Genomic DNA, 23,378 nt, shown 5'->3' with positions numbered 1-23,378 from the left:
CCTTATTTTTGTTAAACAGAACAGAATGAACCTTACAATTTTAATGTCTAAAAATAGTTTTCATTTATTTTTCGGATACAACAACTAAAAATGAACTGATTGAAAAAAAATAACACCCTTATCTATTATTTAGTTGTATGTATCTCTTTAACATCTGGGCTATACGATCTGCATAAAGACAAGATTTTACCTTCACTATATGTGTTCAACCATTACACAATAAAATATTATATTTTATGCACAGCGAATGTGTTTAAGACTTAATGAGAATTAAGTAAAATAGTTGTTGTACATAAGTAAGGCTCTTCTAGCCATAATTAGATTCTGGTGTTTAATATAATTGCTCATTTTAATAGCCAGCCTTATTAAGCCCTATACCCGTGAATGCCTTGAATTTTTGGCTTGATGTACCAGCAACGTGACTCAGTTTGGATGAATTAGGCTAGACTTTTAATGCACTTTTGGTGTACAACATTGACCTTTTTGATACAAAAAAAGTTTAAAACAGATTAACAGTTACTCATATGATCAATAAATAAATTGCTTTGAGTGCGAGTGGCCGTTTTCAGGTTCAAATTTTATTTATTTTTATATAAACCAAGCAAAATGCAACTGCATGTCAGTCAAAGTAAATCAGGAACAGTGTTAGTTTGGTTGCATTTTATTTCATGAATTCAATGGAATGGCGAGCGGGCCTTAGATAGGTGGTAATTGAAGAAATGCACGCGGCTCGCGCCCCGACAATGAACTTAACACTTACCGGATAATGACTAGAAAGCAAAAACTGTTACATGAACATTGAGGGCTGAGCCCTTACCCTCAAAAAATCCTAAAGATTTTGTATCCTCACTCCTCAAAACCATGACAAGGTCCTGCGAGGCTTATTCACATCCAGTAAACTTATGTTACCCCTGCAATTATTGGCTTTTTAATTATCATTAATAATAATAATAACATCAACAATAATGACCAGATAACAAAGTCTATTTAGTTAGGATTAGGTCTGTGCACAGCATCCCAATTCATAATAGTGCTAATTTTCCTTTTGAGATAAAAAAGCACTGCCAGCCCATTCCGCGGTGACAAAAGGGACTTTGTGCATTCAATGGTTGTCGTATCCAGGTGTCTATTGCTTGATGAGATTGTAATAAACAATATTAATGTTCTTCATTAAAATGATTAGAATCTATCTGCAAAAACAATCTGCAAACTTGAACTCTGTTGAACTCTTATTTTATGTACGGGGATGAGGAAGAACAGATGACAGTGCGGATTGACCAATCAGTGGAAATAGGGGTGTCGGGCAAATATTCAAGTTATAAACTCGGCTTATATGCATGAATGAAACATGTGTTTTCTTGTTCTTTTTCAATTGAAAAACAAATGGATACAATGTAAATTGTTGTGATGTGATAAAGAGAGATAACGGGAAATGTGATAAACGAGCGGTTTCTTGGTCATTTCGTTTTGAAGACAAAAATGAGAAAACAAATTATCCGAAGGTACACGGACTGTTATGTTTACCTGACCCCAATCAGATGTGTTTCAGAGGGATATATGGTAGTGGTCGACCGATATATCGCTGAGGCCGAGAAATCGACCGATATTCTGACTTTTTTAATTATCGCCATCGGCCGATAAATTTTCCTGTTTGGCCGATTTGTTTCTTGAGGGCGCTGAGAATCGTCTGCTTGCATGTGAGGCGACTGAGACATGTAAACGACCAGTCACGATTCGTTTTGTTGTTATGTACCATCATGTTACTACAGTAATAGACCGGTGTGCAACACTGTCTCATTTAAACGGTCCACATATCAGAGCCGCGATAGACGCGTTTGAGCTCATAATGTTAAAGTGTCTGTTTCATTCTCCCTCTCTCTCCTCAACAGTTCCCTGTAACTATACTAATGATAAAAGACAAATATCAATAAAACTTATATCATATACCGTCTGCTAATATGCAGATATCTCGTTTAAACAGATGTAATTCACGAACCTCATGAAAATCCAGCGTTTTCTTCCCGTCGAGCGCTCATCTAATATCTTCCTCTGAAGCGTGTTTTTCTATCAGCCAGAATCAAAACTTCAAGATCAGGATCAAAAGTTCCTCTGATTCACAAATCATGACGGTCAGTCTGTGACAATCCAAGCAGGTGATGCAGGCCGTTTAATCTGTCAGAAGATTGCTGCTCTCGCTGGATCTACACGAGCGCGTGAGTGCAACTTCAAAATAAAAGTCTTATGTCTTCTTCACTATCATTGTTTGTACGATTGGTTTGATTCTGTATTTTTGGAGAAAATGTGATTACTAATGTGGATATACCATCCATGGTTGCTGGACCTCTGTGTGTACTGTTATTTCCTTCTTCCTTATTCTTGTGCAAATAAAATACAAAAACTAAACAGAAATCTGAAGAAACTGTTATCTACCATTTAAAATATATTATTATTTTTTAGATTTTTTTTTTTACACAGTTTTGTGTGAAATTGAGTATATATAGTGCTAAATAAGAGTTTATTCATTTTTTTGGAGCAATTTTATGTTTATGTTATTATTTAATAAATTGTGTGATTTATCGGCATTATATCAGCCTATCGGCCATTAAAAAACCCATATCGATTGGCCACTATTATATGGACGCTAAGTGCAGCACTTGAAGTTCAAGTTTGTTATTTTTACCCAAAACTGTGGAGGTCACACAGTGAACAGCCATGTATAGAGTCCTTTTTAGCATTCTCAAGCACAGCAGTAGTTAAACATCTCTCGGCCCCTGGCACTCTGGTGTACGAGGAATGAGGTTGTTTCCTGCTCCGTCCCCAAACCACTTCCTGTTGCAGTGCTGAGACTGAGGTTTGTGCTACCCCTTTGTTCATTCAGTTCAGGAAGCCAACACACCCATCCTGTTGAACACTTTTCACTCATACAGGGGCATTTTGTCAATGCAGCATCTCTCTTGTAATTGCACCACTGTTCTTCACAAGAGTTTCAGTCTAAAAGCCAAGTCAAAGCCATAAAGGTGAATCCTCCACAAAAATGCTGAAGTGAAGTGTCTTTGTGGCTGTGAAATCATTCTCTGTATGCTAACCCTCCATGTTGACATTAATGTTAATGATAAAGGCAGGGTACAGGGTATCTTCATTGAATTTTATAGCTTGAAACTGTTAGATCCAGATGTAAGTAATGGATTGCAATACAGGTGCGTATGACTCTTAAGTTCAAGGACTGCTTCAGTAGGGTTATTTTAGACAAAATATTGGTGTTCTCAGAGCTGATAGAATTAAATTAGTGAAAGCAGAAATTTCATGGGGAAGTTGTTTTTCCTGTTGGAGTGGTGTGTTCTGAGCAGCTCAAAGTGGTCTCAACTTCTCTCTTCATCTGTTTTCAAGTGCATCACATGCCCATTACTGGAGTGAGCTCATCCGCTTGGACATGAAGGCTTATTGGCCCTGTCCAAAATGGCACTCTATGCCCTTGCAGTCTTCCTCCTAGTCCAAACTTTCGTGACATAAGCGAGTACAGACTGATGGGGCGCTAGTCAGCAAGGTCATGTGGGTGCATGAGTTATAAAAGTGTGCATTTGGGACAGACATCAATCAGATGACTAATTCTGATACATTATCATACACATTTTACAAATTATTAAAACATGATTGATCATGATGATGTTAAATGTATAGAAAGGAGAACATACCTCACACACTGCCGTAGATTACAAAAATCATTATATTTACAGTGCCTTGAAAAAATACTCCGCCCCCAGTACAGTTCACACCCATTTGTTTTGTGTCAGATTCCCAATTTAGAATATATTAAAGAATGACATTTTTCCTCAGCTGGTATTTTATATAATGACAAATAAAATAAAAGTTAAAATTTAAAAATAAAATAAATCCTTAGACTATTATTTTGAGAATAAAAAAAGTATTCACCCCCCTACTTTAATACTTGATTTAACCTCCTTTTGAATATATCACAGCCATATGTCTTTTTGGATAAGTCTTAATTAACTTTGCACAGTGTGATGGAGCAATATTAGCCCATTCCTCCTGGAAAATTGCTCAAGAATGTTAGTTGGGAATCGGCGATGGACAACAATTTTGAGGTCTCTCCACAGATCACAGCATGATGATTTAACAAGCAAATGAGAAAAGACTTCATAGTTTATCTTGAGACTCTTATGTGCAAAACTTTTTCCTGAACACATACAAAGTCAAAGTGTGTGTGTGTGTGTGTAATGTAAATGATAGTTTGTCAAGAGAATGGATGTTTCTGAAACGTGTAATTAGGCTATAGATTTGATTGTCACTTCTCGCTCTGCTGATGTAATGCTTGCGTAGATCCGTTCTGTGGGAGGATTAGGGAAGTTTCAGGAAAGGTTTCATTAAAGATTCCTGTGCCTCTACAGCCGATAAGAGAGCAGTGTTTCCCACAGGAGTTTGTGAGACTGTGGTGGGGGGTCCGGGGGCATGCCCCTGTAAGAAAGTTTTGTACATTTTAAAGTTAAATGCATCAATCTGGTGCATTTTAAGAGCAAAATTAAGAGGCTAGATCTATGAAGAACTTTGTGCTTTTGTAAACAATTTTGTGCTCTAGTAGTAATTTAATCATAAACACATTGCTTGATAGATATGAATGGTGATGACACAGCAAAAAAGTCACACTCACAAAACACGGTAAATGAGACCGAGTTTAATGCAGTTCACAAATGGTCAAAATACAAAATCGACTAGAGCATACATTTGAGCCAGGGCTCGACATTAAGCATTGTCATGTGTAAATTAGTCATTCACTTGTCCGAGTAAAAAAGTTACATGTTTGATGATTCTCAATACCAGCTTTAAAACCACAACAAATAATAACAATAACTAATATGTTAATTATGGAAGAATGATTTCAAGTTCTTAAGTAATTATTCAAGACTAGTAAACCAGTCAGTAATAAAATAACAATTAAAAACAGCAATGAATAAAATAGATTAAAAATAATAGAACAAGGGGGGCATGTTCAGCACACACACACATGCCGCCTGTCAATCAAACAGGGCGCAGCTGTTACTAGATCACTAGTGAAATTATAAAATTGCGTGCTCTTGATTACTTTCAACAGCAGAATAAGAATATGAACTTTCTAATAAGTGACACAGGCCTAGGCTGTCACAAATATATATGGTTATTTTTTTTGTTATTGATGTTTTAATCAGTCTGCTTGTCCGGTCGGGCAAGTAAAATTCTCTTTCACTTGCCCCTTCAAAAATCCACTTGTCCCGTACAAGCGTTAATGTTGAGCCCTGTGAGCCATCAAAGAAATGAAGCAAAAGTGGTTACCTGTGTGTTACTTGCTCCTCAGATGCTGAAAATACTTAAGTTGTCAGAGTCGCTGGGAATAACGTTAACGGTTCCAGTGTGTGTGTGTGTGTGTGTGTGTGTGTGAGCATGTGCGTGCAGCGGGGCCTGAGGCTGACTGACTGGGACTGAGAGATGCTTTGCCGAAGCAAGGGTGCAAAACATAATGTTAGAGATCTTTTATTTTGAGAAGAGTAAAAATATTTTCGGTTCATTATGAAACTGTTGCGGGACAAATTAGACCGTAGTGGGCCAACGCATCTAGGTAATTAATGGGAAACACGGAGATAGAATTGGCAGGGCACGGTGCCCAGCGGCCATCGAGTCGTCACACACACTCATTCACTGCTCCACACACACTCTGTGTTTGTGATGTGCTACAAATAATAAATCCTGTCTTTTGGACTTTCTCGCTCTTTTTTTGTTTTTTCTTTACTTCCTCTCGCTCTCCCCCAACCCTGTGACAGATTGTTTTTTTGGGGGTTTTTTTTGGGGTTTTTTTATATGTTGGTCTGTTGTAAGTCATAAACACACTTGACCTATTCTGGACTTTCCCAGATGACCACATCATTGTTAGAAATGGAGATAAGCTACTCATTTGTAAATAACTTCAACTATAATGATAAACAACACTCTTTTTCTGGGTCAAATATGGTCTTTGGTGGTGGCTGACGTACATGGTTAGTTTATTACAAAATGGCAGTTAATTCATATTTAACATAATTATGTAGTTGCATATCATGTATACATTGGAAATTTTATTTTTTAAACATCTGGAACATTTTGAATTTTGACTTTTTACTTCAAGGTGCAATGGGAACTCAAACTAATGGGAGCCTAAACTTAGCCTAATTTCATTAACACCTTATTTCTAAAGGGTATTATAATATTCCCTGCTCTTAACTCGCAGTGAAGAGTCTTTTAGCTCAGGGCAGAAGGAAACAGCCAATCATTGTACTTGGGGAAACACCGTTTGAGGACCTGACTTGCTATCTCACCTCAGGCTTCTTTACCATCTCTCAGAGACTGAGAGAATTGCACCGCTGAGAGCTAGTTGGACATTCATCACCATTTCTTCAATGTGCTCAATCCATGTACGGCAGATTCTTGCAGTTGTACCCTGTCTGTTTCTGAGTTACACCACTTCCTGCTTAGAACTTCCTGCTTTAGTCCAAGGCAAGCAGCAGGAGCAACAGCAATCTGACTCCCATTGCAACAAGCTCTGACACCTCCGTTCTCAAGATAACTCTTTGGTGTGATGATTTTTTAATGTGTGTATCTGGTGGACAGTGAGCATCCACAGCTGCTTGAGTGAGTGGCCTCTTATTATGTTTGGCCACTGAGAGGGTGATTAGAAGATGGATTAGGGAAGATGTTCATCTCAACTAAGAGAAAATCCCTTAAAATTTGATTAGACAAGGACAGATGAGGAAGAAGAACCCCGCTGATAGAGACAGCATTCATTAAGGGCTTGTGGCTCAGGTGGAGGAATACATTGGAAAGTGGTTTTGGCTTGATGGTAACCCATTTCTCATAAAAGTTTAGCAGAACAAGGTTTACCATCTAGAAATCACCTTGATAAACAAAGATTTTGCAGACTTTAATGGTAAATAATGAGCATCAAGCAACAAACAGGACGAGCACTAAACCTGGTGGTCTTCAATGATGATTCTAAGAGATCCAAGTCACATAATACCACTTAATGTGTGCTTCAGAAAGAGGAGGGGAAAGAGGTTAGTTAAAGAGAAAATGAGAGGGATTTCAGTGACTTAAGAGCGAGCTGGGGTGACCAGAGGAGAGAGAGTGTGTTTGGGGTGGGAAGGGTGCAGAATGCAGCTGGGGCTCGTCTGCAGTACTAAGGGTTTTGTGATTTGTAATTAGGTTGGTGGTTTTGTGCCCTGCCACAGAAAGACTCTTTGCAGGGCAGCATAACGTGAACAGACTATGAAAACCCTTTGAGAGAAAGAGTGAGATACGGCTACAACCCTCAAAGATCTATCCGCATAATGACAGAGAATGTGAGTGAAGGGTAATTCAGCAAAGAGCTTCCTTCTGTTCCTTCAGAACAATCTCAACTCCACTGTCACACCTCAGCCTGGAAATTTCTCCAGTTCCATTGAATGTTATCTAATGTTCTGATCCATATGATGGTGAATTTATGGCACTGTTTATTAAGGTTTTCCTAAGGATAGTGCTGCTTACGACTGTTGTTCCTTTTGATCTGTCTGTGTCTCGGCAGCTCCCCCACTGCTGGGCTAATCATTAGCTTGGGCAGCTGTGTTTCACACCAGTCCTGTGGCAGGAGATGGGGACACAGAAATCAATAAGTGCAGGAAACACAGTCACCTGAGTGTGAGCGCTCTGAGGCTGTGAGACGTGTGTGTGAGAGAGAGAGTTTGATAGGGAAATAGTGAGGAGGCAAGGGTGAAATTGCCTAATGCTGAAAGTGCTAATCTGAGAATGTGTAGAAGACACACACTGAGCTTTGTGTGTATTTACACCCTGCAACCCTTTTTCTTCTTGTTATATAGCACTTTAGCATACCAATGCCATTCTAATACTGTCACTACTGTTTCTTTTTAAAACTCGTAACCCATAGGGATTTCGTGATTTATAGAGTTATATTTATAGCTGTGGTCCTTTTAAAGGGATGAATTAAGAGATGCAACTTTCTGGATGTTAAAGCGTGCTGACAGTGTGCGGTGCATTTGTGTGTAGTTACTCTCAGCGTTGTAAACTTTGAGAAGTTGCGTCTTTAATTTATCCTCATTATTCAAAGCATTGCTTATGCACAAATTTACCACATTCAACAATAAATTGAAAGGGGTCATGAAATGGTGAATAAAATGTTACAAATGGCACACAGTTCAAGTCAAGAGAGCAGGCCTTGTGTGGCTAACTATTCCTAACATAGAAAGCACAGCAGCATCTTCACTTTCTCACATTCTCACCATGCTCTACAGAGGAACCATTGAGAGCATTCTAACAACCTGCATCACCATCTGGTTTGGAAAATGCAATGTTTCAGACCACAAGGCCCTGCAACTCATTGTGAAAACAGCGGAAAAAATATCAGACTCTCATTCCCATCCATAACAGACATTTACCAAAAACGCTGTCTGCGCAAGGCCCACAGCATCATAGTGGACCCCTCCCACATACTCTTTGACCTGCTGCCATTTAAAAAGAGACACCGTAGCATACGGGCCAAAACACAAAGACTCTGCAGCAGCTTTTTCCCTCAGGCTGTCAGGCTCTTCAACACCCTGACACCTCCTTCCACCTCCAGGACAAGAACTTAAACCTGACTCAAGGAAAAAATAAAGTTTGCACTACATTCAGCCTTTTGCACACTTTACACTTTATTGTATATCATATACTGGTATATTTACCATATGCTGCTGCTTCTGCCACCAGTATGTGAGTGGTCACGGTGTGTTCCCCCTCTAATTTCATTGTATTTATTATTGTTCAGTATATATTGTCTAGAGAATATGGATATTGTTTACAGTACAGTTTGTCTACATTGCATGTATACATGTATATGTACTTATAGATTTATATTGCTCATAGTGTTTGTTTCTTAAGCACTTGTTTATTGTTTATTATGTTTGTGAAGTGTGCCTTGTTTTGTCTTTAATTGTGCACTGCAGACCTGATAAATCGCCATTTCATTCCACTACTTGTAAATTGGCTGGAATGACAATAAAACTTAAAACTTGAAACAAAACACCAAAGGGGAGCCATTTGGACTATTTTGAATGATTTTATACATAAACATGAACTACACGGACTCTTTGACCGCTGTCATGTATCTCGCCGCTTTTAGAAGACGCAGTGTCAAGTTACAACTCTGAAAGGGAGAAGCAATTATCTTTCATTCAGCTGCTGCCTCTTGTTGTTTTGAACACAAACCCATCATGGACGCGTTCTTTCGCCCATCTGCGCTATTTTTTTATTGCTGGTGTATGTAAACATTGGACGTCCTTGACGATGAACGATGGACGTCTTCGACCGTTTCGTGTGTTTCCGGCGATGTGCACCTCAGTGCGCCTACAGTATGTATGTGCGTAATTTCACCGTTCTTTGGACTGTGTGTGCATTTTTTTGGCTCATGTCAGCATGAATTGCTTGTGAACAGACAAAATCGGATTCAAGCTTTGCAAAGGAACTGTTATTGAAGGATGGGGCAGTTAAAAACACAGTTTCATTCATGAACATTTCAGATGTCATGACTGTTTGATAGTTTATGGTGCTGAGTGATAACAGTTGTGCTTGAGATGAACAGGTTAATATATTCAGATGCAACGTGTTGGATGCGTGTTATCTGTAAACACTGCAATTTTGTTTTATAATGTCGAGGTTCATTCTCTTCCGATTGAGTTTGCTGTATTTGAGGGGCTGCACGCTGTTAGCCAATCATAACAGTGGGCGTTTATGTTGAAGTTTTAAGGAGGCGCTTAGGCCAAAACTGAGCGTTTCAGACAGAGGGCCAAAAACAGGGTGGAAAATGATCATATATTACTAAATTGTGACTGTTTTGGTTATAAAAAAAAACTTTTATAACATTATCAAAGGACCTCAGCGAAGATAATAAAATTATTAAAAAAACACACTTCATGATCCCTTTACATTTTAGTCATTTTCTGACTTTAAATCCCCTGCTGTAAGCAATGTTCCTGTTATTATGCATATTCCACAAGTTTATTTGTGAGGTGTTGTGGACAGATTAAAGGACAATGTTTTTATGGAGTCTGTTGCCAAAGTTCCCCTCTGGCTAAATGGCATGAATATAATGCCGATATTAGTCATTTATGTGTAATACAAGTCATGCTTGTGTGAACTGTAAGATTAATGACAAAGTGTTTGAAGTCCATCCTGAAGGGGGGGGGGGGGAGAAAAAAATAATTAAATGAAAACATCACCAACATCTCCTGAACCGCTGCCTTGTCATTATTTTCTTCTGTGTTTTCCCCCATTGTGTGCAAATCAGTGCAATAATGGGTGCGAGCTCGTCTTTCGTGATGTTTGTTGGCTTCTTATCACACATAAACTCTCCCGTTGTGATTTGAGTGGGTTTGTGAAATAATTTCAGGATCGTAGTTTCATTCAGGCACAAACTGTCATGTGTTTGATACAGCTGGTCTGCAAACAGTCGTATGTGTGCGCTCGACTTTAGTGTATGCAAGTCGTGTCCTTGTTTCTACATCTGTCTTTGGCACACGCCACTGCTCTGCCGTGATTTAAACTGAACTCCGAATCGATTCTGATTCTTTTGAGAATCGATTCAGAATTGTTTGAGTATGAATCGCAATGCATTGCTGAAACTATTTTTTCCAACAGCTCTGCTATTTTAACAGTGTAGTCCATCCTTTTACCAACATGATGCAGACAGAGGTCAGCGAGAGTCATCACAGTCTGGTTGGAGGCTTTTGGCAATTCATTTCTGGTGAAGTCCATCTTCTGTCCAAGTTTCAGGCAGTGTCCAGTGAAGTATCCCATATTTTACGGTTGGAGTTGGCAGCAGTTTGTCCTCTGTGAAGTCTAACGTAGTAGACTGAAGTGATGTCTGGCTGCAACAAAAAAAGACATTTATTTAAAAAGACATTTTGCACTAAAGGCTTCTAAAAATGTATATTTGCATGATCATGTAGGAATTGAACTCCAAATGGTTTGTAGCTAACCATGTAATTTAATCTGCTATTCTTGGATTTACTAATCAATCATGCCAAAACACGCCTCATGAAGTGAAATACTTGTGCATCTGATTTAGAAAAATCGGTCATCATTTGCTCTTGCTGCTCTTTTCCATACAAATAGGACATAAAAGAACAACTCTCGAATCTCATTCATGTTTGTGGGGACATGTCAAGATGACACTTAATAATACCATTAGTTCTGGCTTTGCTCAACTCATTGTGATGCACCAAATTGAATATTGCTATAGCGGGGTTTCCATCAAAATGTTTAACATTTTTAATGCACATTTCTTAAAATTCAACTAAAGAAAACGCAAAACATTGTGTGTTTCCATGAACTGTAAACGCGCATTATTTTGAGGGAGCCCGCCTTTTTGTCATGGAGCAGCTGAACGAACTCTTTGCTTCGGGGAGAGTTGTATTTGCTGTTATAAAGCAATTGTACATTATGTTATTAAATGCTGTCAGGAGACATCACAGAATAAGTGCAATAGCTCACATAATGAGGGCTCAAATTGCTATTCCCATTCGCCGACAGCCTCCTTATACCTGGGAGCGCCCGCGTTCAAAACAGTTCTGGTGGATTGTGAGGACTCACTTTAATGACGATCTTTGGGTGAAGCACTTTCGACTAACCAGGGCTACATTTGAAGAATTGTGTGCAATGGTCGGGCCTTTCATTGAGCCAGTCACGACAAGCTCTTGCACACCTATACCATCTGACGAGCGTATTGCCATTGCGCTTTACAAATGGTCATGACACGTCATCGTTTATACGAATAAGCTGTTTCCATCACTTTAATACGCATTTTAACTAATGCAAAACTCCAGGAAATCCACCTCCTCCTAGCGCATTCAATTTTATGTGAATTTTAAGTTTATTCACATCTCAAGCGTTTCCATTCAGGATTCCTTAAACTCAATTCAAAATGTGCATAAAAATGGGCTTTTCCGTTGACATGTTTCACTTGATGATTTTCACCTGCACTGACAGTTGGCAACTCCATTCAAGTCATGTCAACGTCAAGGAATGTAACGTGTTGTTTGCCCGCTGTTTCAAAACATCGAATCAGCCCATTTCAAATACTTTTTTTGCCAGTTTGTTTTCCCCTTTTCTTTCTTGGTAGTCCCAGTATTACTTGGCTTCACTTGATGCCCTTGCAACTCTGAGGTGTGATGTTCATTTCCCTTTAAACATCTTTTAGTCTTTCCCTTTGAAGACTGGAATTTCAATCTGCCACGCACACAGAGATTCACACCGTAAACACACAGAACTCCCTCCTGAAATGAGTTTTCCTTGCCATAGTTTTGTAACATGTACACCACTATAGGAAAAGCGTTTGAAGGACCTGTCGGCACAGAACTTCTATTAAATTAAATTAATTTGCTGCTGAATGAAACAAGCTCGGCTTCAGTTTTTTTTAAACGGTCACTGGCAGAGTCATTATCTTCCATAAGTTTCGCATGAACTCTCCTGGATATTACTAAGTTGCTGTAATTACATTTTGTTTTTATAGTTTTTTCTTTTCCTAGAATTGTGTTGTCACAATACCAAAATTTCAGTAGTCGGTACCAATGCCAGTAAAATTTAACGATTCTTGATACAAATTTCAAAACCTCAGAAAAAATAGGTAATATGCTATTGAACACACTCTTTTAGCCTATTAAATGTAAAATTTCAATGTAAATAACAAATTAAAACAATAGCATGTTTCCTTTGAGTGTTTCTCAAATAAGCAAGTTTAAGTAGGAGCTTGTGAAATCAGTTAGGGTTAGAGTAACCCTAACCCTAAATTCTGTTTAGGCAAGGCAAGTTTATACATCACATTTCATACACTGTGGTAAATTAAAGTGCTTTACATGGAAAAGTTAAAGAAAAATAAAAATAAAAAGACATTATATGACAATTATTTTGATCTCTACTTTTCTGGATCAAACTCAACACCTACATTTACAACTGCAAGGTTCTCTGTTACTTGGTTTTGGTGTCTCTTTAATGGAAATATACCCTGTTTGACTTTTTCCCAAATTCTATGTTTTCCAATTTTATTCAGAATTCTGTGTTATAAAGTTTAATTAATTTCATCATCAAAATTGTGTTAATCAAATTAATCTAAACTTTAATCAAATGAAAATGGAGCAGTTAATTTTCAACAAAATAATATTTTTTTTTTAACGAAAGTGCTTTTGTAAAGATCCTCACAGTATAATCTAAAACACAACATTGGTTTTATTTTGTCAGATAAAGAGCTGCACAACAGAGCAACACTTTAAAAATGAAAACATTGATGAAAACTTGTATTCAGTACAACAGCACTCTTGCTTGTAAGATATAAGTTCAATGTAATAATAATAAATGTTCCTAAACACTAGTAATATATCGCAATTTCTTACATTTCACACGTCAAGCTTTTATATTGAATCAAAATGTTATTTTAAATTGAAGGTGTTTCTGGTTTTGTGTTTTGACTGTAGTTTCACAGTTCCGGATAAGACGTTGGTTATATAACCCAGTGTGATTATTGAAGCGCAAAATGCTGCGATTTAGTTCAGTATACTGTATATAATCTGCAGGCTCTGCATGCATCACAGTGAATGAGAGCTCTCCTCTGTCATCTACTACAAATAGCACAACACGTGATGCTCATTTAATGTGTTAAAGTCTGTGTTTTCAGCATTTGAGTGGCTTCTTACATTCAATTTGCAGTGTGCATTACATGCTATCCATGCTCTCCTTTTAACTTCCCAGACCAAACATTAAACTTTGGTCTATACAATATATGTACTTTCTTTAAAGACACTTCAGCAAGGGAGCAATAAATGTGAATACTTTGCCTTTAGGATCTTTTTTTGAGCATTCTTGGAGTGAGGCGTTGAGGAGAATGATTGATTTTCAACATTGTGTAATTGTCTTTAAGCTGAATTGAAGAACTGGGCGTCTTGCCTCCAACTCCTTGAAACAATGAAAAGTCAACTGAATGTCTCTCCCGTCCTTCAGACAAGCTTTCTCAGGCAGTTTGTTTTGTTTGCTGGAGGTTGAGTAAAGATGGCCGTCCAAATTGATCAGGGCACGCTGCGCCTGGGGCTGCTCAGATCTCTGAAGCTGGTATGCTGACTGACAGATGTGCTCCAGCTTTATAATCTGTAAGAACAGAGAAAGCAGCCCAGACCCAAGCTCAAGTTTGACACTGATTCATGTGGTTTTAAAAACTTGCTCGTCTTCAGCATCATCGGTGTTTAGTGCTGTGGAAACTGTAGTGTGGATATTCTGTGCTACGGTAGCTGGCATCCTAAACAGGAAGGATTGGGCGGAACCCTCACGCTGGCTTCCTGTTAGGCAGAAAGTATATTTGGGTAGTGACATGGTTTCACCCTAGCAGTGATCCAAAGCAAACAGTTCTCCACAAGCATCAACTGTAATGAATGATTAACAGACACCAAAACACACGCTTAGTTTTTCCCCCTCGTACAAACTCTGTTGGGTAATACAAGTAAGGTTGTTCATTCTTTTAGTTTATATCCCTGAGGAAACACTGAATTTGTCTAATAAAATTGATCAGACAACTAGGACTGTTCGGTTCTCCAATTTTAAGTTACCCATCAAGTGATTTGCTTAGGAATCCAGAGGAGAATATTTATGTTCTTCATGCCACTTGGTTCATGGATAGGTTTTACATGAAACTTACAGCATGAAACATCTAACTGCCTTTTAGCTGACAAGAACGTCATCTGTAGTTTTTTTCCGGCTGTCTTTAACTGCTAAAGACTGTTGAAACATTGAAACATTGATTGCTGATGAGCTGCGACACGATTTTACACTGTTGTTTTCGTGTTGCATGTCCTTCTCCGCACTCCCCCTGACTTATTGACTACAGGTAATTCTGGACATGGCATTCCTCCTCTACATTTAGATTGCCACGCTGCATGTTTCGTACAAATTAACGCAGAAATGTGTGAGTTGTTGGAGAGAGCTGTGTGAAGACAGAATGGGTGGCATTTGAAAGTGCTTTGCTGGTCAGGTTGTGTCTCTGGAAAGATTATCTGTCTGTAGTTAGCCCTGATGAGGAAAGGAGACGTTGCAAAGGAGAACCTTTTGTCCCTTTGTTGTTGATGCCAGTTCCTGTTGACTCAGCCAGAGAGGTCATTTTATATTTTCCTCCTTCCCTTTCTGCGCTGCTCTAAATTTCAAATACTCCTTCCTCTTTAAATATTTTGAGATGATCAGTATGTGACCATTCTTCTGGATATGATGCCGTCATCATCAAGAAAAAAAAGAGACTCGATCGGTCCCGTCGCAGATATGGCTACAAAGGGGTTAACTTGTGTAAAATAAGCTCCCTCTCCAGTCGCATCAACTCCAGTGCTGTTGGTGATGCCTTTTTGTTCTTTGACTCAAAACCTCAGCTTCTCTTCAGCTGCGCCTCTCAGACTGGCACGTTGAAACGCACTTCTTCCTCTTCCGGTAAGGATGTTCATGTCAAATCCACGTCAAATCTCTCTTTTGCAAAGTCATTTCAGTTTGATTGTTGCTCAACAAGCTCACTGTCCTCGCTCTTATATCATGTCAGAGATTTAACTTACCAACTGTAAATGACCGTATCCAGTGTTCTGTTTGTTGTGCCCTCATACTTGAGCACGTAGTCGTGTTTTCACAACGAAAGAGCTTACCGATAGTGATCACTTGCTGCTGTAACTGCCGTGGACTGTGTGGTACCCAGAGAACTTATCCAGAAATCTCATCTCATTTCACAGATATTATTTCACATGTAGGGCTTCATGAGCTCAATTGCATCAATAAAGTCAGCAAGGAGAGCACTTTTTTGTTATTTCACTGCATATGAAACAAAGCTTACGATCCTCCCCAGACACGTTCTTTGTATTATTTAATAGCCTGTGTGTGACGTCATTTACAGCGGTACTTTTTTATCAGGTTAGGGTTACGACCAAAAGATGTTTAATATCTGTAGTGTATGACAGTACTTGTTAAGAACGATAGATAGATGGAAAGAGAAATAGAAGCAGATTTTTTTTTACGGTTAAACTGAGATTCTGTTACATCAGTCACTTCTCTAGCTCCGTTTTTCTATGGAAATTTAAGTTGATGGAAAATCCAATGAGTCATATTTCTTGCATCTGCTTTTTTATTTCTCTCTCTCTGTCTGTCTGTCTCCCAGAACGTGACATTGGTCAGCTGAATTAAGAGTGGGAATGAGGGAGAGAGAGGTGAACTGTTTCGAAAGGAAATGGAATAAACAAAAGGAGAAAAAAGAGCATGTTTGAGGTACAGGGGAAGGGTGTCTCAAACAGTGCCATCTCTGTTAGCACTGTTGGGGGAAATCACTCCGTATTCCTCTAGCGTACCACCAGACCTCCCTACCAAACCATTCTGCAGGTGCTTCAAGTAACGGCCCCATCGCCCTGATCTGAGGTCTGTTATAGCACTGTGGATTCAGGTTTGGGTGAATGAACCTGTTCCAGGATCAGGGTACAAGTCCTAGCAAATACATTCATAGTGGTCCTTTGTCGACATTTCTATAGCATGTAGTGATTCTGAGGAGCGTGTCGTGTGTTTAATAGCAGTGATTTACAGTGCTGGACTTGTGCTCTGTATTGTTAGAAGTGTGAACAATCACAAACAGCAAAATGCACACACACTCCAGCTCTTTTGTGCTGACATACAAAACCATATTTTCAAAACTGAAAGGCTTTTTTCTGCTATTGAGTTTGATGGCATCATAACACATGTTTTACTCTACATAATTCATCAGTGGAGCCCCTTGTGACTGCTGAATGGATAATTAAATGTATAAATGCAGCTCTGTGGCAGAACTGAAGAGTAGATTTGAGTTTAACTGGATGGATAAAACCATCAAAACCTCAAAGCTTCATCAGAGAAACAGAAGTGTTCATCAGTCTTGTCTTTTGCTTGTAACTGTTCTACTCAGTTTTTCAATGGATGATATACAAAAAACTATTTAATAATGGCAAATGAGATGTATACACAATTGCTGAAATTAGGTGATTACAATATATATGTTTTTTGTTTTTTTTTTGATGTTCAACTAAAAATAGACATCAATCGATATGTTCTTGGTCTTTCAGTTGGCCTTTCACTAGAGGGTCGTCCACAGGTTACAGATCTGATATCGTGACCCAAAGGCCAGCCTTTTGGTGTAGATGTGTATTTTTAATGTGATATGGCATCTGAGCCAAGACTTAGTCTATATTTCAAGTACATACGTTTGTGCTTTAACAGAACGCTTCAAGTAATAAACGAATGTTGTGGGGTTGGCACAAGATCTTAAGTACTTAATAAAACATTTGAGCTGTAGCCACACCTCCTCCCCTGTTTTCTTCTCATGTCCTGCTTTTTTTCCTCTGAATTTGGCTGGGTAGAGGTTACCATAGCAATACAAGTATGACTTCACTTCCTGTATGTGCCCTGTGGTTAGGCGTGTTTTCTCTCTGAGAATCCTGTTCTGATCTAGAAAGCATCAATATCTGTTCAGAAGTTTTGCAGCCTCCTTTCCAGATGGTTACCGGTTAGAGCTAAATAAAAGAACGGTTAATAACATTCTTTTTAAAGTGACAGTACTCTGCACTATGAGGTGGGTGAAATACCAATTGCAGTGTTGCCAGATCTCACAAGTGAAGCAATCCATTTGGTCAGGAAAACAAGCTCAAATTAAGGCACTTGCCTCACCTAAATAAGCAAAAATGAGCAATTACATTTTTTCATGTGTGGTGGATTTATAAGTATAATTTTAATTACAGATCTGCTTCTCAGTCAAAACCTGGCAGCATCAAATCTGTATTAATCATTATTATTCACATCTAACAATAATTCAGTGACGACTTGGAAACAATTGAGAAATGTACTTTTTACCTCTAATAATGTTTTCCTTATATCTATAGTCTTGCATATATATGTTGTAATTATACATACAGGGCTCCAGACTGCGACTAAAACGGTCGCAAATGTGACCAAAAATAATTGATTGTGACAATAATTTAAAATCTAGTCACCACTGGCGACAGTCGGGTTGTGTGCGTTCATATGCAGTTTCGTCAGATAACATCTTGCGAGTTATTGAATACATTTTTTGAATGCGCACAACCAGTGTGTCTCGCACCACTTTTCACCCGTTCTTTTTCTGATGAGCTCGCTGCACCACACACAACAACACACCCAGTGCGAACAAATGACTCTTTTGAACCGGGTCTTTTTCATGAATCACCTGAAAAGAGCTTAGGGTTTGAACTCAGGAGCTCAGGTTACCATTAGCAGTTTGAATCAGATTCACTTTCTCAGCGAATCAGCTGTCAGTGAACTCACAACTGGGAGTGCAGACATTTCAAAATAAGAGTCCCATGTGTATTTGGGGCTTCTTTATAATTAAAAGTCACGTATTGTATACCGGTTTTTTTCTTCTTCTGATAATTATTGATTGCGATTGGAGTAGCACAATAAACTGCATCTGAGATTTCATTCAATTTGCACTCTTGTAGTCTCTGTGTCTGGACCATCTAGTCACAGTAAAGAAAGACTAAGGCAATACTGTAAAACAATTTATATATATATATATGAATGAGATCAAGCTTTTGACACTTAGGGACTTGTACACAACTATTACACAACATCATTGATGCTCAAGAAGACAACACACTACTATATACATACTATACTTTATGTAAATATCTGTAATGTATATTCTGAAGAGCAGTACTAAATAAAAAAATCTTTTATCTCTTATATTTGTATAAATTATGAAAGGGGTGTGAACATTTACGAGACAAAAGGGAATGCAAACTTATCTTCTCAACTATATATATATTGTTTATTAAACCTCTGATTAATGGGTTATCAGCTGTCTTCCTTTTCTTCGGCTTTCTATCTTGTTTCTTTTTTGATTTTCTCCCCAATTTGGTATGTCCAATTTCCAATGCACTCTTAAGTCCTCGTGGTGGTGTAGTGACTCGCCTCAATCCGGGTGGTGGAGGACGAATCTCAGTTGCCTCCGCGTCTGAGACCGTCAATCCGGGCATCTCATGTGACTCTACCCTCCCTAGCAACCGGGCCAATTTGGTTGCTTAGGAGACCTGGCTGGAGTCACTCAGCACACCCTGGATTCGAACTCGTGACTCCAGGTGTGATAGTCAGCGTCAATACTCGCTGAGATACCCAGACCCCCCATTCTATCTTGTTTCTGAACAACAATCTAAATTGAGCAATTCTGCGATTTGGTGACTAAAAACAGCCATTTGTCTCCTTAATGTTTCAGTTTATTAATAGTATTTTTTTTTTGTCTGGAGCCCTGACATAGCTGTTAAAAGATCTTAATTTACAGAATGACATGCCCACATTGGGCAGTTAGGCAAAGAAATGTGTGATGCAGCAGTTTCCTTCAGGATCAAAGCACATGTTTCATTTTTTCGGGCAACATGAAGTGGTGTAATTCCAAAAATAAACTGTGATAAACTCTTTGGCCTTTAGTTTCATGAAAAAATAATCGGAACGAAATTAACCAATTATAACCAGTTACCAGCACTTAAAAACAGTTTTCACTCCGGAACAATTGAAAATCACTTTGTTCCAGTTTTCTGTTACGTTTGTTTTCGGTTTTCGTTTTCATTCCTTGAACCGTTTTTAGACACTGGTTTAAATAAATGTTATCAAAAACTGTCTAATCAAATTAAAGTTTCAAGAACGGTGAACACAATAGGGTAGAGTTCAACAACAGTTATTTGTTTTTTCGTTGTGAGTCTAACCTCGGGTATAAAGATTGTTTATTTCAATGTTATGCGTCAAACACCACTTAGAATAGCATTGCACAGTGAGCTATGAGCCTTTTATAGAACAATACGTGATCACATTGGACGGTCTGTGTAGTTCAGAGAGCAAAGACGATGACTATCACACCTGGAGTCACAAGTTTGAATCCAGAGCGTGCTGATTGACTCCAGCCAGACTTCCTAAGAAACCATTTGGCCCGGTTGCTAGGGTGGGTAGAGTCATGTGGGTTAACTTCCTCATGGTCACTATATGATGGTTCTCGTGGACCTTTATTGCACATGTAGAATAACTGAATAGGCTAGTCATTTTGATATTTGAAAACATTCGAACAGTTAACCAGATGATGACTGTCTGTGCACATCCCTAATAGTGAATGTTTATCCAGAGGTGAGAAGCTGTCACCAAAAACACACAATCTAAAAGTGCTTCATTCAGCTTTCTGTCAAAATAAAAGCCTGATTTAACTATACACGTGAAATGTAAGAAATTGCGACAGACATATATTACTACTGGATAGTAAAATGTAATATTCAATGTAGTAACACTGCTACTACTACTAATAAATCTATAATAATTGCATTTAAGCAATATCTCACAAGCAAGAGTGCTGTTGAATTGAATAAAAGTTTTCATCAATGATTTTATTAATAATGCGAAAAATAATAACTCTGTGTTTTGTATTGTGTTGTGAAGATCTATATAGAAGCATTTCATTTGATAAAATAATGCAGTGATATGTTGAAAAGTAATTCTGTTTTATTTTCATTTAAGGTTCTATATATTCATTTGATTAGACAGTTTTTCTGATGTTATCAATTAATTAAACATTAAAACAAGGAATTCAAAGGCTGTGAGCATTTAGATGATGATGAGCTGAAAGAATGACACTTTTCTCTCAGAAACACTCGATTCAAGATGTTTCTGAGATTCAGAGGAACATCATCATGGGCTTCTGATTAGTAATCAATAGGCTTGGGATCGCTGCTTTTTTCACACATCGATAATCAGAAGATTTTCCTGATGCACAATAGTGTTTGTCTGTTGGGGATCTCAGAGCTCAAGCCCCTTCGCTTTGGACAGCACACCAAATATGTTTACCTTAATATGCTGCAGGTCTATATGTACCTGCAAACTCGTGAAATAACAGTTTTATTGGCTGTTCTTGTAAAACATTAAACAGTTAAGACAAGAGAGTTTCAAAGTGATTTAAATTTGCTTAATGCTGACAAAAATCTGAGGAAACATTCAGGTGGACGATCTCGGGCTCAGACAGCTGCCCATAAAACGTCTTATTGGACATAAAAATGGAAAGATCTCGAAAAAAGTTTATTTGGATCGAGTGGCTGTTCTAGGCCATTTTTGTGAGTCAGGGGTGCACGTGGTTTATCAGTCCAGCAGTTGATGAAGTTTTATTTTGTAGGCTGCTAGAATGAGCACTTGAGAGGAAAAACTATTTGGATCTGACAAAGTTAGCAAAGTTCATGGCATTAGATCTTTAAAGATATTAAGCAGAATGATTGAAGCAGATAAAAAAAAAAAATGGTCAGGTACAGTCTTTTGATACACTTTCAGCACAATATTAAATAAATGACACCAAGTATTGATAATAATTGATATAATAATTATTTTGTTTAAAGATTTTTGTATGTTTTGATCATTTAATCATACGCATTAGAATAGAAAATTGCTAAAAGTTACATGAGGCAAAACGGGGAACTTTAAGCATTTTCTTTCACACTGTTGTACAGTAATACACACTTGTGATGCCCCGCACATATTCAAATTACACTCTGTGCATCAATGATGGACTTTACAGCAGCGCAGAGGAAAACGAAGCTCTGTATGATTCATGTAATTTGCAAGTGGTTTCATAAGAAAGTTAGTCTTAGTGCAGGCCATGAAAATATTAATGAAATAATGCAATATTTATAAATACAAATGATACACAGTACATGCATTGCAAGATTCTTCACAGTTTACATGGGAATTTACAAATGCCTATTACTCATTTACAACACGGATATTATGCTGGTATTATTAATCACTTTCGACCTGGTTTGTCCTTTTGTGAAAGCAGAACATTGATCTTGTGTTTTGTGTTAGAAAGACGCTCCTCTATTTACCCGGTTCATTAGAAACACTGGATTAACACATTAACATTTTCCAACAGTTTTTGTTATTTCTTGCACAGTAGATGAATGAAGGTTCTCATCTCACCTTTAAGACTAATAAAGCAGTTTTCTCAGTCTTGTACTCTATTCTCATGATCTATTATTATGATTTAATCCGTCTTCCCACTTCTACACATCACACTGAAGATCTGTAATATATCAGCGGCACCATCAGTGCTGAATGGTTTAAAATATATGGAGATAGAATTGTTGCATATTAACATACAAATGGAAAGAGATTCACAAATAGAAAGTTGGTTCACAAATAAATTGAATGAAATTTTCAAATAATTTTTTTTTTTTTACAAATATATTTAATATATATTTAACTCACAAACAACTCTGTCTGGCATTTATTTGTGGATCGCTTCCTGTGCTTTTGCGGATCGCTACACAAATTTGTCGATTTGTAACAAATCTAGCGTCGACGTGCACACAAATCCACAAATAGGTGGACTCCACCCATCGTCTACTCAAGCCAATCAGATAACGGCAACATTATTCAGACCAATCATAGCACATTCTATCTTCAACCAATCATGCTTCGTTTTACTATCAGGGCGGGACCAGAGTCATAGAGCTCTCATGAGCATGGAATCAATTACATAAAGATAAACTCCAAGACCGCAAACTTTTAAAGAAACGGACGTCATCAGAGGAATACTGTGATTTAAGGTTTGTATCATTTTCTCTCGGTTATAAACGTGTGTAGTGTCTTGTTAAATGTCGACAGCTGAATATTGCCCATTTGTAGAGTGTCCTGATCATTAGCTTTATAGCTAACCTGCCTGACTGTCAGAGTCTATTTGAATTTTAACCAAGTTTCTTGACTGAAATGTGTCGTCAAATCCTTTACTCTTACATGGCAGATCCAAACAGACACACTACTAGACACTACAAAAGATCAGTAGTACAGATAGTGTCTTTATAAAACATGAATCATATTAGATGATCTTAGGAGCAACATAAATTACTACCCTATATTACACAGTGTACAAGATCTGCTATGCCAATAATTTGGTTTCACATTGTTAATGTATTAAACAATTTTTTATTGAAGTAATATTTCAAAGGATTTATATTTTTAGCACTTAGTGTTATGGCAGACCAGTCCAATGTTACTCACAAAAAATAATTGTTAACCCTGTTTGAACTTTCCACTTTTGTTAGAAGTTTATACTGAATCATTAAAGAATGGAAAGTTTCCGCCAACCATGACACAAACCCGGATCAGTCTGATTCTAAAAAAGGACAAAGATCCAAGCGAGTGTAAGAGTTACCGTCCAATCTCCCTGATCCAATTAGATGTAAAAATATTGTCAAACATTCTGGCTAATCGATTAAGTAAAGTTATGACATCTCTTATCCATA

General features: G+C 37.9%; 1 protein-coding gene across 2 annotated transcripts in view; it reads left to right on the top strand.

The window, feature by feature from the left end:
- Window positions 1-23,378, top strand: part of LOC127425870 (guanine nucleotide-binding protein G(i) subunit alpha-2-like) — a 76,022-nt gene that overhangs the window by 19,128 nt on the left and 33,516 nt on the right. Inside the window, exon 1 of one of the 2 annotated variants that reach the window (XM_051672159.1) lies at window positions 15,486-15,504. The exons of the other annotated variant lie outside the window; for it this stretch is intronic. The gene's annotated coding sequence lies outside the window, so the exon portion shown is untranslated. Of the gene's footprint in view, window positions 1-15,485; window positions 15,505-23,378 lie in introns of those variants that run through there. 2 annotated transcript variants of the gene reach the window in all.

Source organism: Myxocyprinus asiaticus, chromosome 35 (assembly GCF_019703515.2).
Source record: "Myxocyprinus asiaticus isolate MX2 ecotype Aquarium Trade chromosome 35, UBuf_Myxa_2, whole genome shotgun sequence".
Classification (NCBI taxonomy): domain Eukaryota; kingdom Metazoa; phylum Chordata; class Actinopteri; order Cypriniformes; family Catostomidae; genus Myxocyprinus; species Myxocyprinus asiaticus.
Note: the sequence above shows the minus strand (reverse complement) of the source record. Positions and strands in the feature narration are given on the sequence as shown.